This window comes from Pinus tabuliformis, chromosome 3_2 (assembly GCF_031772625.1).
Source record: "Pinus tabuliformis cultivar Carrire ecotype Pingquan chromosome 3_2, CPIR1, whole genome shotgun sequence".
NCBI lineage: Eukaryota > Viridiplantae > Streptophyta > Pinopsida > Pinales > Pinaceae > Pinus > Pinus tabuliformis.
Genome location: NC_142302.1, coordinates 74,332,307 through 74,350,953, shown reverse-complemented (window position 1 = coordinate 74,350,953; position 18,647 = coordinate 74,332,307).

Genomic DNA, 18,647 nt, shown 5'->3' with positions numbered 1-18,647 from the left:
TGCAACCATATTTATAGACAGGGAAAGAGAGTGAAGTAGCCTCACCTTCTAGATGGGTGTTCTCCCGAAAGGGTCTCCCAGAGAGAATATCTTGTGTCTTGTGTGTGTGTGTGCTTATTTTTTTGTTCTCTACTTTCTTCATAATTTCCATTCGCATTCATGCACTAATTAAAATTAAATCTATAGATCTTAAAGTTCAATAAAATGTTAATAATGTAGAATCTCATATTTTTAATATAATATTATCAGATTTGTTGTGCCGAACAATCCAGTGGATTATCCATTGCAGTTTACAGATCATATGTGTAGAAGGGTGGTGTTGTTGGGTTTCTCATGTTGAGTGAATTGAGAACCCAATATGAAACATTTATGAATTGTGGTTCGCATGGAGGAAGTGAATGTGTGAAGGCTTTAGAGTAGATAGTGATTTGGGAGATTCAGTAGAAGGAACAAATTTATCCATCCAAAAGAGGTTGGATAGTCCAATGGAAGTTGGGTGAGGATCATTAGTCATGGGAGCTTCCAACATATGGTAGTCTGTATATTCGTGAGAGAAACAATTTTCTTGTCTAATAGGTTCCAACATATTGTGAAGGAAGCCAAGCCTTCTATATTATGGGTGTAAGATAATCCATGTACAATTTGTTCAGTAGAATAATAAAAGAATTGATCAACACATTAACTACAGGGTGGTTTTCTCCTGAAAGGGTTTCCACCTGATATACTTGTGTTCTTATGTGTGCATGCTTGTGATGATGTTTTCCATCGTTATTATGCTTTGAGTTTATTGTTTCTTTCATATTTTGATCAGATGATATTGTGGGTGTGTGTTGTAAATTGTTAATCCAACAAAAATGTATCCCCTATCAAAGGGAAAATCACTTTGATTTGAAACAAGCAAAGGGAAAATAAAGATTATGTAGAAGCACTTGAAAATGTAGTAGATAATTTTGGAAATAAACTTGAAGAAAAATACCAACAACTTGAAAAGGTTAAGAGCAACATACCAATGACTAGATCTAGCTCTAACCTTGAAAGAGGAAATGGAAGTTCATATCTAGGAAATAATAATTGAACATATTCAAAGAAGCCTACAATGGAGATTGTGAGCATCCATGACAATATTTGAGAGATGAGACAACAAATTCATCACAAGCAGCAAAGTATAAATTTGAAAGGAGCTTCTATGCCAAGAATATCATATTCTCCTAGAGTTGATAGTAGCAAAGTTCAAAGGAGAAATCAAAATTGCTTTTCTCCCTTGATGAACGAGATTGAGTGTTTCAATTGTCATTAGTTTGGACATGTGGAAGCCTATTGTAGGAGAAAATTGGATAAATCTATGTAGTATTTTGGACAACAAAGAATGGTATCTCCTTTCAGGTATACAAGTTTTTTAATGGTTTATGTTATTCTTGTAACCTATTTGGTAATAAGGTCATTGATTGTAGATCTAGTATGAGAAGAAGGAAATCTAACATAAGCAACAAAAGACCATATCTTTTGGCTTTTTACCTTAATGATGTAAATGTTATATGTGTCAAAACTTTGGACACATGGTCAAGGAATGTCAAATTCCTACATCTATGAGACCTTTGGCACAACAGCAACAACCAAAGAAGCATGCACAATAAAGGAACCAACTAAGAGCTATGTGGAAGGAAATGGAAGAATAGTTAGGAAAGTGTGGTATTTCTCTTTGTTCTCATGATGGGGATGATAAATGGTGTATTCATAGCAGATGTTGAAATCATATGTCAGGACATAGAAGAAATTTTACTTCTTGAAGAGAATCAAAAGTGGTCATGTTGTTTTTGAAGGGAGTGAACCATCAAAAGTATTTGGAAGTGGCAAAGCCAACCTTGGTGAAAAGAGGACCAATTCAGAAGATGTATGGCTCATTGAGGGTCCTAAGCACAATATTCTAAGTGTGATCCAAACGGTGTATGGAGGTAAGGAAGTGATCTTCAATTCCAAATATTTTTTCATTCAGAAAGAAGGATTAAAGAGAGTGATAGCTAAAGGTGTCAAGGCACTTGAGAATTTTTATGTATTGAAGGGAATATTAAGAAAAGAAAGGATACCAAAGAATTAATTTTCATCTTTAGATTCAGAGTAGAAGAGATTAGAAAATATTGTAGTCCACTCTTGCACGATAGATATTTTAGACTACAAAATGGATGTGAAGCCTTCATAGGCTCAGGGGGAGTATATGGCACATTTTGTTTTGCATGCAGTAGTTCGTATTGATGATTATCTCTTTCATTGTGTTTTCTTGATGATGGATTTTTGCTACTGATGTTGTCTTTGCTAAAGTTTGATCAAGAAGAGAGATGGCATATGTTCAGAGGGAGTACTTTATATGCTTCCAAAATTTCGATGGTTTTGATGGAACCATGATTCCTTGGAGGAGCTGGCTATGTGTTACATGATATATGTTTATTTGATATATCATTGTTGCAAGAGCTTGCATTTTGGTTATGCATGGACAATTTACTACATATGTAGTTGGCGTGTATCATGCATTTTAGGCTAATGATTTTATGCATGTGGTGGTGCCATGTAGATTAGTACGATGATGGCGCATGATGCTTATATTTATTATGGATGTGTTTCATATTGATGTTTCTGCTACATATGATGATGCTTATGATTTTGATTATGGTTTTTGATTTGATGTTGATGTTGTCATTACATCATTATATGCTTATTTGCTACTATCAGTTTTTGAGTACCTTGCAGAGGATTATGTTCCATATGATGGTTATTGTTGCTACCATGTATAGCTATAGAGAGTTGATATATTGGGTTGATTGTATGTTATATTTCTGATTCATGATGTTGTTGATACATGCTATTTTCGGGCCATTATAGTTTGTTTTGTGTTGATGATTACTAATGATATATGAATCCATGGTTAATTTGGAGAGGTTGATACATGTCTGTTATGTGATTTATATTAACATTATCTTGCTACCATAAAGAGGACATGTGGCTAATCATATGCTCTATATACTTGCATTAAGACATTGTATTAGACATGTACTAATGAGAGGATTGTTATGAAACCCATGTTTTTCATATGTTGTGTAACGAGTCATGAGAGTTAGTCCAACTATGTATGGGTTGTTAGTAGTGTTGTTTCAGCCATATATTTCATGTATTATTCTTTTACACTCTCATACTTATCATGATGGGACATTCTTGAGTCATGTATGCACTGAGAGAGATTCATGTGAGTTATGGTTCAACCATATATGGTCTTATTGATGTACTTATAAAACCATGTATTATCAACTTTGTAGCCATGTAATAAGCCTATGAGGCCCTATAATCTATTGCATATCATTTGGTCATAGTCATTGATCCATGTGGAGAAACCTCTTTCATATGGCAAGGAGGCATTGATGGCTATATATATATATATATATATATATATATATATATATATATATATATATATATATATATATATATATATATATATATATATATCAGTCTACATTCTTCCATGGAGATGTTTACATTCAGTGGAGTATGGTTTGTCATATGGTTGTGACCTATCATCATGTATTTGTTGCTACCATGTGTTGGCTTGATTTGCATTGAACCAGGTTCAACGTTAATTAGCTAATCAAATCCATACACTACTGGCCCTTTCGGCATCAATCCACGGAGCGCTTACTGAAGTCTCACCCGAAGTAGTATGGGGGGATGCAGGAACCAAGTTTCCACACCTTGAGATGGCAGTGATGTCGTTTTATACCCTAACCCTTCCTTTGCGTAGATCAATAAGTTTTTTAGGGCTTATCAATAAACTTCTCTTATTCATCTTCGAGACCTTCACGAAGGTCTGCGATCATCCTTCATGTACCCTAAATAAGCAATTCAGACACTTACATGCTATTGTAATTACTCTTACTGCTGTATTTACCCAGATTAGCTTAAGTGGTGGATAACTTCAACATGCATTATGATTATCTCCGTGTAAACAAATATTCTTACTTGCGTTCATATAACAAAGCAAAACACATAGATTAGCACATCAATACAACATTAAATCATAAACCGAGTATTCAACATAACATAATCACATACATTCGTAACAGAAGTAAAATTGCTCATACACAGGTAATTCTAGAATAATTCTCTTTATTGATGTTTATATCTTCCTTACAGACTCCAACTACCCTGCGCACATAGCTATAGGGGTCTGTGCACTTAGCTGCAGAATTCTACCCTAGGCCTCTATGCACACAGCTGCAGAGCCTCTTTCCTATGCTAAGACTCTTCGCTCTTAGATCTCACAGACCCCTTACATCAATGACTCTTCAAACATATCTGAACTGAACTAAAAACTGCCTTAGAATCTTCTAAGACTTCCCTTTTTATACAATCCCATGGTCCATGGACCAAGGGTGGATCTCATAAAGCCGACACAAGTTACATAAACAAAGGGCAGAAACCCTTGATGACACTTTACATATTCGTACTCCACGACCATAAAATGTGGAGACTTTACATTCTTTATACAAAACTTGGGTCTTTAACCCCAAAACATGGGCTTTTTAACCCCAAAATTGACCCTAGGGGACCCATTTTGAACAAGGCCCCAACACAAATTTGGTGACTCGCTCTTGTGTCACTCTGCTAGCATGGAGATCTTATCGTGAAGACCTCCCAACTCCACATGTACTACTGCAATGTCGGTGATACACTATGTCGCTGCCTGCTTAACCTGCTCGACCAACTGCTCTGTCGATGGTCCTGTGCTATTTGATTGTATTTTCTGCTATGTTGCCTGCAGACTAGCCAATTTTCCTTCAATGGAAGCCATGAGCACATAGGATGCATCTAGGCAAGGCCCTAATCTAGCCTTCAGTACTTCTTCCTTGCACTATTCTATGTCGACCTGTTCCTTCAGTGCCTTCGCTTCCTACAGCTTCACCAACCTCTGTGTGATGGTGACGGTGCATGTCATCGCTTTGACCTTGTCATACTTCTGTTGTAGTTCCCTTACCTCTATTTATAGCCGTCACACATTGGGATCTTCCTGCAGGCTGGTAACTACTTCGAGCAACTGCACGAAGAGCGAAGTGCACTCCTTGATTGCAACATCCATTGTGGCAACTACATCCTTGAAAGTTTCCTTGCACTACTCTCTAACTTCTAGTGGAGTCGAAGGCTAGGCCCTCAACTCGAGCTCTGTGATCTTAAGGTTCAGGTAAAACTGAACCTTAACCATCTTTGTCCTTGCATCATGCACACCTGTGACGAGCTTTCGAATTCTGGCGTTGACTGATGCATCTTTTGGGATATTCAACTCTGGAACAGTTCTGCGGGCCTCAGCTACCACAGCTGTGGTGTGCTCATTATTCTCTGTGATCATCTTAAGGAGATGAAGCACGAAAGTCTTTTCTATGAACATCTGGGAATTGTTGACCTTGTTCTCATTGATCACATTCAGCACGCACTGCTGTCTGGCCCGAAGCTCCACGAGCACACTGTCTTGCATGGTGTGAAGGGCTTCACTTGGCAGTGTGGCCAAGTTCAACCCAACCTTCTTGAGAGAGTTGAAAGTGACCTTATCAGCTTCCACTTTTGTAGTCAATGCTCCGTCTGACAACACGACATCCTAAGGATCCAATGAGTAGACCAGCTCTGCTACTTCTGAGGTCCCAAGCACCAATCTAGTTAACGCCATGCTACGTTGTCCCACATTAGTCTTCACTTGAGTGGCCTCGATCTAAAGCTCGCACATACCCATCTGAATGGCGGCCAATCCTTTCTTCTACTACTGTTCGAACTTCTACAACAATTCCATGGTTGTGTCCTTCACTGTGTCCCCAATGTCATTCAGATCAATTTTAGTCAAAGTGATTGGGTCAAGTGTTGATTTGCTAGCCTTGGACTTCTTTCGTGGCCCTATGTTTTCCTGTTCCCTAGTGCGCTTAACCCAGAATGGAGTAGTCTCCAGGTCTGCACCTCCCTATCATGATTGCTGCACTTCTTCCTCCATCTACGGTGAAGGAGACTTCTGACTTCTGTCAGAGTTGCACTCTTCCTCTTCTTCCTCCTCTTTGGCCTACTTCTTAGCAGCGTGCTCTGCCTTAGCTTTTTCTTCAACTTCCCTTTTCCTCCTATTTGCCAACTACTGCATCTTTAGTGGGGCTTCTTCCTTCTTCTATTTTGCGGTGGACTTACTGGACCCAACTGAAAAGTCCGAGGTCATGTGCCACTCTGATGGCCAACTCTCTAGGAATGCTGTGATTTCATCGTCCATTTCCAAGTATGGCAGATCATACCATTTTTGTTCAAGGTCCTTCCGTGCTCGGATGGAAACATAGTGGAAGGTTTCTTTGAACTCCACATATCCTGACAACTACTCAAAGACAGTCGAGGATAGCCTCAACTTGCGGTTTATCATGGCATGGATGCTTGCCTCCATCAACACCCAAAATATTTTAGTGTCCTTGACCCTCGCGGCATCCTTGGTGGCCCAGAGTGAAGCGAACTTCGCTACTTCTAGTAGATCTAACATGATTGAAGGAAACTAGCTATCCTCCGGTAATTCCCATGCAACTAGCACAATTGAGAGTAAGAGTTAGGCGTAATGGAAGGCCTTACTCTTGTCTTGTGCTTCTTTACAGTTTGAGAGGAACTGACCGCAAAGGTAGCATGCCCAATTAAATTGTACGCCCTCTGCACACTAGGCCACTATTGACACAAGAAGTACCGACACTTCATCTGCGCAACACTTCCTCATGATTTTCCCAGCCAAAATCTAGGTGGTGATCTCAAATGTGGGGTTGGTTATGCTAGAAATTGAGTATCCACGTGGTTTCTTGGTGAGCTTTAATTTGTCCTTCATTCTCATAGCGAGGTCGCACTCGCCCATCTTTCCACCAAATGCCATGGCCGAATTCAACCTTGAATGTGGGAGCAATGTGAACCTATGGATCAACATATCTGTGATGGGTATTGGTTCTCCTAACCACAAACACCCATTGTGCACTAAGCATAGCAACTGTTTGATCACCATCAAGGTTATGGGCATACGGTGGTAATGCGGCACCCAGTAGGTTTAACAGTCCTACCTTGTCCACCCATTTAATCCACTATCACAGTCTGCTTTTTCTCTATTTTTCTTTACATGTCCCGAGCAAGGTCGAGATATAAGGAGTTAGGGCTTGAACTGGTCGAACCTTTGCAAGACCAGCCTCGCAAATCTCGACGGCCTCCCATGGCAGATGAAAAGAAAGACGAGGGGGCAAGAGATCCTATCAAAATCTTACTAAAAGAAGCCCTTGAGCGACAAAGGAACGCGATGATGGACAACTTTTCCCAGATCCTTTAGCGGCTACCCAGGGGTGACACATCGTCTTCCAATAGCTACTCTAGAAATGACACACCATTTAAGGTACAAGTTAATTTTGAAATCCCCATCTTTGAGGGTCAAATAAATGCAGATGCCATAGATAAATGGTTAAATCTGCTAGATGGGTATTTTTCTGTTCATGAATTTTCGATTCGGGAAAAGATTGTTTTCGCTCTTCTCAAAGCAGCCCCCCACATCAAGAACTGGTGGGAAACCTACTGTGAGTAGAAGAATGAAAGTACAGGCTCACTATTTTTAGCCACACCCACTTGGGATTCATTCCGAGATGCCATCAAAGAGTAGTACTACCCTATCAAAAGCTATGACGACAAACAATCAAATGGACAACACTGCGGCAGGGAAGGGACCAAGATGTGCCAGAGTTCACAAACATTTTTCATACCCTTCGGACACGTTTGGGTATCAAGGACTCTGACTTGCATTTGGTACTCAAATATCGCGGCTGCCGACACAGATACATCCAGGAAGAGATGGAGTTCCTGAACATATCCTTGCTTAGCACAGTGTACCGATACACTGTTAAAATCGAGCAAAAGTTCAAACAAAAGAAGCAAGACTTTGGATCTACAAATCCGAAGACCAAAGGATAAAGCCAAGGTGGGGTGACCCAAGATGACCCATCGAAGCTGCAAGAAAAGAACAACACCATGAAGTTGAAGAAGGACACAGGAAAGTGGTGTGAGTTCCACAAGAGTCCCACTCATAGCACAAGTGAGTGTCAGACCAATTAGTCATTGGTGGCCAAGTTGAAGGCTTCAGAATCAGATGCATGTTCCGACCCTGAGTCAGAAACTGACAAGGGGAATGGCAAAGGGAATCAAATCATTGATGCGGAGCCCAGTGTCACTGTTACCACCGCCAAGATCTACAAGAATGAGCCCAGAGATCTAGAGGAGGGGGAGCGTCTTTTCCACTCAAAGATGTGGGTGAAGGGTTCACCGTTAAAATTCATTGTCGACAGTGGTAGCCAAAAGAACCTCATTTCAGCAGAGGTAATGAAGCAGTTGGGCCTGCCAACTACACCACACCCGCAGACGTACAGTATTGGGTGGCTTCATGAAGGACGAGATCTCAAAGTTCACCAGCAGTGCCGCCTTCCTTACAACATCAAAGCCTTCACAGACGCGGTATTGTGTGATGTTACACCTCTGGATGTTTGTGATGTATTATTAGGCTAGCCATACTTGTGGAGGTGACATGTTGTGTATGAGTCAAGGCCTCATGTTGTCATTATTTCTTTGTGTAATTCATTATACAGGATATTGGAGGTAGCCCCACCTACCGCCACCTCTTTTATCACTGCTAAGAAAGGTAGCAAGCTCATCTCCCAGACTAGGAAATTCATTTTCTGTCTGGTTCGTTCACAAAGTAAGGGTAAGATCGTCGCCACATTCATGACCCCCGCGAAGGGTTCCTCCATGCAGTAGCAGCAATAGAGGGATATATTCATGAAAGAACATAGGAACAACTTCTACTCACTTACAGGGGTACCACACAAGCTTCGGTGGGCAACAAATTCTGGTTGCATCTACAGAAAGAACGCCTTACAAGAGCCCATCAGAAGCTCCGACCACTCCGACATGGTCCTTACAGCATTACCAAGGATATAGAAAACAATGCTTTGGAGCACATCATTCCTCCCTTCCTTCGCTTGCACCGAGTGTTCAATATAGACCGTCATTGACCATGTTTCCCACCATTTCTGGACACATCAGAGATTGTAGAACAGCTCACCAGAGACCCAGATCAGTAGAAGCTTCCTCATCTCAGGGAGGAACTGAATGCAATGGGGACCATTACTTCCTAAAGGGGGAGGAATGATCCAGGTGGATGTTGGTGGCCACCCACCTCTCCCACATGGAACCCCACAACTGTCCCTTTCATTTTTTCAGTTTCCGTAACTATAGCACAATTTACTATTTTTAGCAGTTTTTCAGGTCCTGAACTTCCGGAGCCGTTTTGAGGCCCTAAACTACGTTTTTTGGGAAATCTGGGAGCAACATGGGTCCATGGACAAATGTTGCTCTTCCCAAAGTTGTAGTTCTCGGATAGATCTTTCTAATGAGCTATTGTACGTGTCAAACAAAGATCGGGTGCCAAAGTTACGATCCCGGGAAGTTGATGTACCAACTTACCCAAAATGGGGCCCACAATTTGGCGTTTCTTCTTCTAGGGTTAGGTTTTGGGATGTTAAGTATTTTCCATTGTTTCTCAACAATAAATAGGCCTTCGAGCCTCATTGTAACATATTTTAAAGGCATGTAGCCACCACATCTCTTCTTAGAGATAAGCTACCATCGCCCTAGCTGGTTTATTTCCATTTCTATTTGTAAGCATATTTCAGTATTTTACAATAATGAAATGAAGTATTATTTCCGCTGCATATTTGTCTTTATCATTATCTCTATATTTTTTTGCGTTCCTATTTAAATCCAGATCACTTCCTTTGAGCATCCAGAAGCTGGATACCAAGGGAAAGGAGAGATTGGCCATCTACTCGACACCCTTGGTCCACAAGTTTTCCATAGCATTCACCTACAAAGACTTCATAGACTCCTTTGTATACCCTGTCATGAACATGCTGACTTCTAAGACTTAGCCTAGAATCAGCCCAGAGATCAAGAGAGTGCTACAATTGGCAAAGAATAGTAAGGTGGGAGACTGGTACCTCTACCAGAACCACACTGAGATCAGAATCTATGGCTGCCAATTAGCCCCCTATAAGTTGCCCAAATACCTCCCTATGATGATATTTTCTCTTGAATACTTTAGGAAAATAATCGACTCTGATGAGGTCCATGTCCTAGCTTATAGGAAGAAAACACAGTTCAAAGTGAAAAACCAACTAGGCCCATTCATTTACAACAATAGAGAGGCCGAACTAGAGGCTGACAGTTTACTACAAAAGATGAAGTTCAAAAATAGCTTCATATGGCAGTATGACCCTTAGGGGGTTATAACTAAACTTAGACTTAGGGTCAAGTTGGGAGCATACATCCACCACCCAAGACCTGACATTGAACAGTTTTCTAACCAGGATGAGTGGGTGGAGAACACCTTGATTGATATGGACAACATTGTTGTGGATGTAGAGAACACACTCATTGATATTGAAAGACAATTTTATCACAACGCTTTCCTGCAGGTTCCAGAACAAGGGGAGCCAATGAACATTCATCCTGAGCTTCAGACCCCAACCAATGAGGAGAAGAATCCTAAGAGGAATAGGGAAGAGACATCCAACCCTGCCATGGAGACAACTGATGTGTTGTTTGAGCTAAGAAAGAAGCCCAAGCTAAATCCTGTGTCTGAATAGGAGGAAAACATTGCTTCAGTATAGATTATTGACACTGAGACAATGAGGTAGAGAAGTAAAGAAACGGCTACATTAGGTGAAACACAACAGCCATCAACCTCCAAAACATAGATGATAGAGAGACAATAGAGTATGGAGGTTTCTTCATTTGTCAGGCTAGCTGACAGGGAAAAGGATATCAAAGATAGATTCAAAGAGATAAAGATGAGGAATGAAAAGTTGAAGGCAAAGACATATGCCCAATACCTCAAGCTTACACCACCAAACCAGACCAGATTGATGTCAGCCTCTGACAGCAAAGCAGGCAAGATGCAGGTATCATCTTTGTAGCCCACTGTACGGCAACCAAAGACCTTAGCAGACTACAAGAAAACTAACTTTGAGGTGTTGGTCAGGGATGTTCATCCCATTGATCAAATAGAGTTCCACAAGCAGGCTAGAGAAATTATTTACTCCACCCTTACAGAAAAGGCCATGGCTGCCCACAAGCTGCAGGATTCATTGGATAATGTGATAGCCAAATACAAATTGGAGAAGGCCTCCTCATAGGCCAAAGATAACAGGATAAAATCATTGTAGTACTTGGTCATTGAACTGAGCCATGACACAAGTGATATTAAGGCCATAAAGAAATTAATCAAGAGAAGAATGAGGACATAGCAACCCTCAAGAAATAGCTTAAGCTACCTCATTCACAGCACCCATAAACCAAGGAGGTCCTAGAAAGTCAAAGAAATCATGAAGAGATGATGGACCTAGTGCTGCAACTGAATGATCAGTTGAAGGAGATGGAGAAAGAATTGGATAGCTTGATGCAACTCAAACAAGATAGTCTAGATGATACTCCTGCAAATGTCATTCCAACGGTCACCACTGTTGTACCTTCTACTTTGGCAGCATCCTTAGCTCCTAGTGCTCCAATGGCCACTACATTACCGACATCTACACCAACTACATCAACAACATGATCGACAGCAATAGGCTCTACAGGTGATGAAGCAAACAGGCTGGTCAAAGCAATGGAAGAAATGTCCATTCAGACCACTGAGATGAACATACTTAAGGAGAAAGTCACCAGCCTAGAAATAGATTACAAATTGTCCCAAATCATGCACAGAGAAGAATAGGAAAAGGCCACAAGAATGACTGAAAGAATCAAAAGCCTGGAGAAAGAACTGACACTAAATGAACCTCTAGGTCAGGCAAAGGAACAATTGTGGACCAATATCATTGACTCTCTCAGTGATATTTGGCCATCCATCCAGGTCATTTTTGAACAAATTGAATTGATAATTTAGGCTATAGAAGCCATTTAGAAAGTCAAAGAAGAAAATGGAGATATGTCAGAGGAAGCAACAAGAATCATCCACTTCCTCAACTCCAAGAAAAAGTATGAGCTGCAAGAACAATAGATACCTGACAGGACAGGTACAATTTTGGAAATGAGAAGAGTCCTCACCAAGAGGAATTTCACGTTGAACTTGGAGGATAGGTTCATGGTCAAGTTCAAACTTTTGAGGCAAAAGGGATTACCAGATCCCTTGGTTATAAATGATAAGCTAATGACACAGGAGGATTACAATAAGAAGGTCAGGGAAGTGGCTAGAGATCAGGTAAACACTTCATCCATGAGGGGCATACCAATAGGAAAAGTATTGTATCAAACTTTTGAAAACTTGTTTTACCTCCAACATGAGGTAAAACACCTTCTTTTTAATAAGCCAACTTTTGCCAAGTATACAGAGGCAGATGAGATATACAGAAAAATGCTCAATATCCAATTACCAGATGTTGAGACATGGGGAAAAATCAATGATTTTCTATAGGAAATACATAGTAAAAATATAAATGTACAGTAAAAAGTAAAAGAGCACAGTAAAAGGATATTGACAGGTCAGCAAGGTCAAAGAGTATGAGATGAAAGTGTATCAGATGAAAGGTCATAAGTAAATATGACACCAAACGTGAAGACCAAATAGACAAGCAGCTTAAAGGGAAAAATATCAAAGAATAAAATACAATAGAACCTAAATAAAAGGGACAAAAAAAGCAATTCAATAGTTGTCTCTATCTTCTTTCATGAAGATATTTCTTTCTCCTAGATTAGTTCTCAATGTAGTTTGAGATATTTTGTAAATTCTTTTTGTATAAATACTTCATAGTTTGAATTACTGAGTGTGGATTGCTATACATTTGTAGAGTTATTTTGATCTTAAACCTAAGGGTGATTGTAGAAATTTTCAAGTCAATAGACTGGAGCAAGTAATAAAAAGATTGCACTAGAGGATTCATGAGATGAACTATTGCAGTGAAGTATCTTCTTTGTCTGATTTTGTTACCTTCTTATGTGTTTCATAAACTTAATTGTTTTCCAAATTTGAATGTATTAACTAGAAATATCGCTTAGAATATGTTTAAGTACACTCGGTTTTGCACAGTTAGTCATTTATATGTTTTCCTCTGATATCCGTATTTGAGAACCCTTAATTGCTCTCCCATCCCAGTTGACCTCTTTCATTCTTTCCATAATCTGGCCTAAGGAATCCTTAATTTCTCCCTAGATCCGATTAGAAACCATTTCACCATCCAGCCTTTGAAATCTGTAATAACTCATCTATATTGCCCTGTAGACACTATTTTTAAAGCTTGATCCAATCCAGTTTGTCTGACATTCGACCCCATAGCCCAATGTTAAAAGACAATCCTTTTTCATCTATGTAAGTGATCCCACCACCCAAATTCAAATCAAAAACCCAAGCACAATCACAACTAGCCCAAAATTAATTAACTAAAACAAAGTTAAATCATAAAGAGAGAGCCCTCTCTGAGATTAGGAAGGCTAGGTCCTGATCTCCAAAAGTGGTTTGTGGTTACCTCTATCACTTCTTTTTCTAACAACTTTGAAGAAATTTTGGAGTGATAACATCATTGGCGACCATACTGGGGACTTCGATCCTCAGTCTAATAAAACTTTCAGGAAACCTTAAATTTCAATCGTAAGCCCCTTAAGGTCATTTTCGAAAGTTTTGGAAAATTTTCATAAAAAATAGTTTAAAAAGTTAAAATTCTGGCTCCTAAGAAGGCTCACTATACGTGGGCAAATTTAGATCCAATCCCTGCTACTATAGTTGATGACCTAGATAGGATTTTAAGAAAACCTAAAAAGGAAGAAACTCAGGCAAGTAGTAGTGAGTTAGTCAAAGCAAATTCACTCCCTAAGGATTTGTCAACTTTAGAGGAAAGCCCTTTGGTTTGTCATTTGACCTCTCATTATTTACAACTAAATCTGAGAATTCCATCCATGAAATGGTGTTAGACCCTGAGTTTGTTCAACTCATTGAATAAAAAATGGTTATCCATCTGGATTTAGATAAATTTGTCTTGGGCGCTTTTGACAAGTCAGAAGCTTTGACCTCTACATTGATAAGCAATATAGATGTTGCTTACCTTCAACGATCTATTGAACTAGCTGCCCTCAGTGTTGTTGCCTCTGAAATTTCCACACAATCTTCACTCACTATAATTACACCTTCTTTTACCACAACCTCACCAATAGTATCCACCACAGTCCATTCCCCTAAAACAGTAATTCATCAACCATCCCCATCCTCATCACCATCTAGCTCATCTCCATCAAGTTCAAGCCCTTCCTCAAGCACCACTTCTTTACCCCCTAGTCAGGCTAGAATCTCAGCCATGGCAAACCGATATGCACCTCTGTTTTTCCCTGCACAACCCTATGCCATGCCCCAAGATTATTAGACCAAAATATTTTTGTTTGGTGCTAATCGTCAGTACACTACCCAACATGTAAACAAGATGATTGACTATTTTGAGTTACATGAGATTGATGAATCAGATGTCCAAATGAGGTTGTTTTCCCAAACATTAACTGGAGATGTTGAGAAATGGTCCAAATATTTACCGGCCAATCATATTGTAGACTTAGCTAATTTTCATAGATTATTCAATGATAGATGGGAGAGAAATAAAAACCCTCTGCAAATAGTTTTTGAATATGACAACATTAGAAGAGCTCCTAATGAGTCAGTCTAAGATTATTGTATTAGGCTCAATAATATCTACAATCCAATCCCAGCTAATATTAAGCCTCCACATAACCTAGTGTTAATTAAATTCCCTGATGGTTTTGACACTCACATACCATACCAGTTAAGGGAAAGAAACCCTGAAACATTGGAACAAATGAAAAGCAATGATGTTAGTGTAGAGGCCAACCTATTAGCCAAGAAAGCTAGAATGAGAAATGAAAAGAGAGTTGTAATTAAAGAGGAAACTTCCACTTTTGATGGAAAGATAGATAGTTTAGCCAAGAGTGTAGAGAGAATAATGGATAGATTAGAAAACATGGAAATGAAAACTCAATGGGAGAATCAACAACCACCCCCAATAAGAAACCCCAACTTTAGGAAGAACCCTAACACTAGAAAGAATGCTATACCATATTAGCCTCCCTTCCAGGAGAACTATGCTGAGGGTCCACAGACCCAAGAAGGAGAGGATAACACCTAGATTAACTTACTAGAAATCAAATATGAAGATGTTGTTTTTCTTACTCAAGAAGAACAGGAGTTGTACGTGCTGCAACAATTGCAGTTAGAATCTAGTGAATCCTTTGACTTTAAACAAGGATATGAATCAGCTATATATGAAGTACACAAACAATATATTTTAAGAAGTAAAAAGAACAATGAATCTCCCATTAAGGGATCAATCCAGACCCAGACTAAGAAAATAACAGAAGGTCATGTTACCAAAGTCTTACAAATCTTCCCTAGGGAAACACCAGAGACTTCTACACCAAAACTTGTAGACATAACCTCCACTGAAACTAAAACTGAAACAATTACTAAAATCAATCCAAACAAGAGAAATCAAGGCAAAACAATTGAAACACAGACTGAAATGCCTAGTATTGAAAAACAAGATAAAAACATAGACTACATTTGTTAAGGAAGATCCCATCAAAACCAGCAAATCTCAGCTCCCTTTCAACATCAAAACTGAAACAGAAAAACTAAAGATATCAGTTCCTTTGACTGAGTTAGTAAAGAATGAATCCTATAGATCATAGATAACTGAAACTTTAAATATAGGAGAGGAGGAATATGTTGTTAATTTGAAAGATGACCAACCTAAATTATTGTTTGGCCCTGAGGTGAATGGTACTCATCAACAAGGGGGAATTCCTCCTTTTTACATTAGCCTAAACATTCATGACAAAATATGACATAATGTTATGTTAGACTCAGGGGCATCCCATAATTTGATGCCAAAATAAATTATGGAGAGACTGAACTTAGACATCACCAGACCATATAAGGACTTGTTTTCCTTTGACTCTAGCGAAGTTAAATGCCTTGGTTTGATCAAGGATTTATGTGTAACTCTAGTCCAATGCCCAACGAAAAGTATTGTAATGGACATAGTAGTTGCAGACATCCCACCCAAATATGGAATGTTGTTATCTCGCTCATGGGGAGAAAAATTGCAAGGATCCTTGCAGTTAGATATGTCTTATGCCACCATATCTATTTTTGGCCAACAAAGGAAATTATATAGAGAGACCTTGATGAAATACATGGTGAGTAGTGCTAAAAAACCACAAAACTTTCCCATATACTCCATGCATTCTGATATGGACTCTTTCATCTTGTACAATTCAGAACATGAAAATAATCAAATCACAGCTAAAGAACTAAAATACAAAACAACTGATAGTGAGAACATTTTTCATGAGTCCCTATGGCATCTAGATTTTGATGGATCTGTGAATAGGTTATGGGTTGGTGCAGGAGTGTGGATCCATAATATGGAGAATAATCATTCTGAGGGATAGGCACTCAAATTAAACTTCAAGTGTACCAACAACATGGCTGAATATGAAGCCCTAATCTTAGGTTTACAACTGGTTAGAAAACTTGGAGCCAAGAGAGTTTCTATACTTGGAGACTCATAACTGATTATTAAAAAAAATAATGGTGAATACTCTGTAAACAATCCCACAATTAGTCAATACAGGGAGATTGTTCTATATTTTATTAAAGACCTCCTAGAAAAAAACTTTGCTACCATTCCTAGAAAAAAAACATGAAAGCCCATGGTCTTGCCACTTTTTCTAGTACCTTCAAATTTCCCTTTCAACCCAACCATCAATACACTGTAGAAGTGATACATAGTTCTGTTATTCCAGACAACTTGAAGTATTGGCAGATTTTCTCCCAGGATTCTCAGATTTATAACTTCATGAATGTTGAAGGGGAGTTTCAGAATTGTAAAATAGATATAGATTGTACAGTAGAAAATAACATAAATAGTGACATAGATAGTGACATAGATGTAAATATTTTAGATATAGGTAAACCTACTAAATTCGGTAAAGTAGAAATAGATAGCTTAGAAAATGTAGGAATAGATGAAATAATGAATGATAATCCTGAAATTAAGAACCTTAAAAATAATTGTTTTCGTAAGGGATTAGTGCCATTAGAAGATTTGTTTGACTCAAACGATGTAGCTAGAAAATGGAAACTAGAGCCTTTAAGAGCAGACATAGAAGAGTGTCACATAGGAACTGAGGAAAAACCAAAACTCATTAAAATATAAAAAGCCTTACCTCTAGAGGAAAAGGTTAAATACATGAATCTGTTTAAAGAGTACCAATATGTTTTTGCTTGGAGTTATGAAGACATGAAGTCTTATGACACCAAAATAATTCAACACAAAATACCTCTCAAAGAAGATCATAAACCTTTCAAACATAAACTTAGGAGAATTAACCCAATTCTTATGTCATCTATTGAGAAAGAAGTTAAAATAATGTATGATGCCCAAATTATAGCTCCCATTAGATATTCAGATTGGATTTCAAACTTAGTCACTACTAGGAAAAAGACTGGAGAAATCAAACTTTGTGTTGATTTCAGAAATTTAAACAAGGTCTCATTGAAAGACAACTATCCTCTACCAAAGATGGACCATATCCTTCAGAGGGTAGTAGGCTCATCCAAAATCTCTTTACTTGATGGATTTTCTAGATATAACCAGATCTTAGTTCAACCAGAAGACCAAGCCAAAACTGCATTTACTACTCCTTGGGGTTTTAGTGTATATATTTGCATCCTACCATCAGTGATCAAAAATCCTCTTTTCATATCATTTTAAGGGTCCAATTCAGAATTTTTTTATCATTCCACTAGGTCATGTAAAATAATCAGTCACTAATGGTATTCCTAGTCCAAAAACATCACTCTTCCCTGATGTGATTACTTGCTGGCACACTTTCATATCTTGTTGATTGTACATCATCCATAAAGTTATTTTTATCATCCCATTTATATCAGTCATGTGGTCATTATGTCGTCTTGAAATTCAGTCCTTCAAGGTCTCATTAGGTCTTTAGGGATTTTCAAGGTTTCATTAGGTCATTAGGGTTGCCAAGGATCGATTCCATTTCATAAGACCAACAAGTAAAGGGTGATCAAATAACATCCCTTCACCATGTGAAGATGATTTGTAAAGAGAAATTCTTATTTCATTATGTAATTTTATGTCTTTCAAATGTAATAATTTCAACATCCCAAGTTGTTAACTTAGTGTTCCAAAGATTCCAGACCATCAAAAGATCAATTTTTCAAAGGAAATAGTCAAGTGAAAGGGTAAAGTTTCAAAGGGTTAAGTGCATGCCAAAGGGAGTTGTTTTTTTCCAAGGGTGTCCAAATCATCATTTTCCACATGCACTAAACCCTAATTTCCTCACCCATTGAGCTAGGGTTGGCTATGGAATCAGAGACATCTGAGTATATGAGGCATAAGGGAGGTCATTTCAGCAAGTATGAGGCCATTCCAACTCATACACATCATGTCTCCATAATTTTTCAATAATTCATTCCAAGGAACAAATCATTTGCC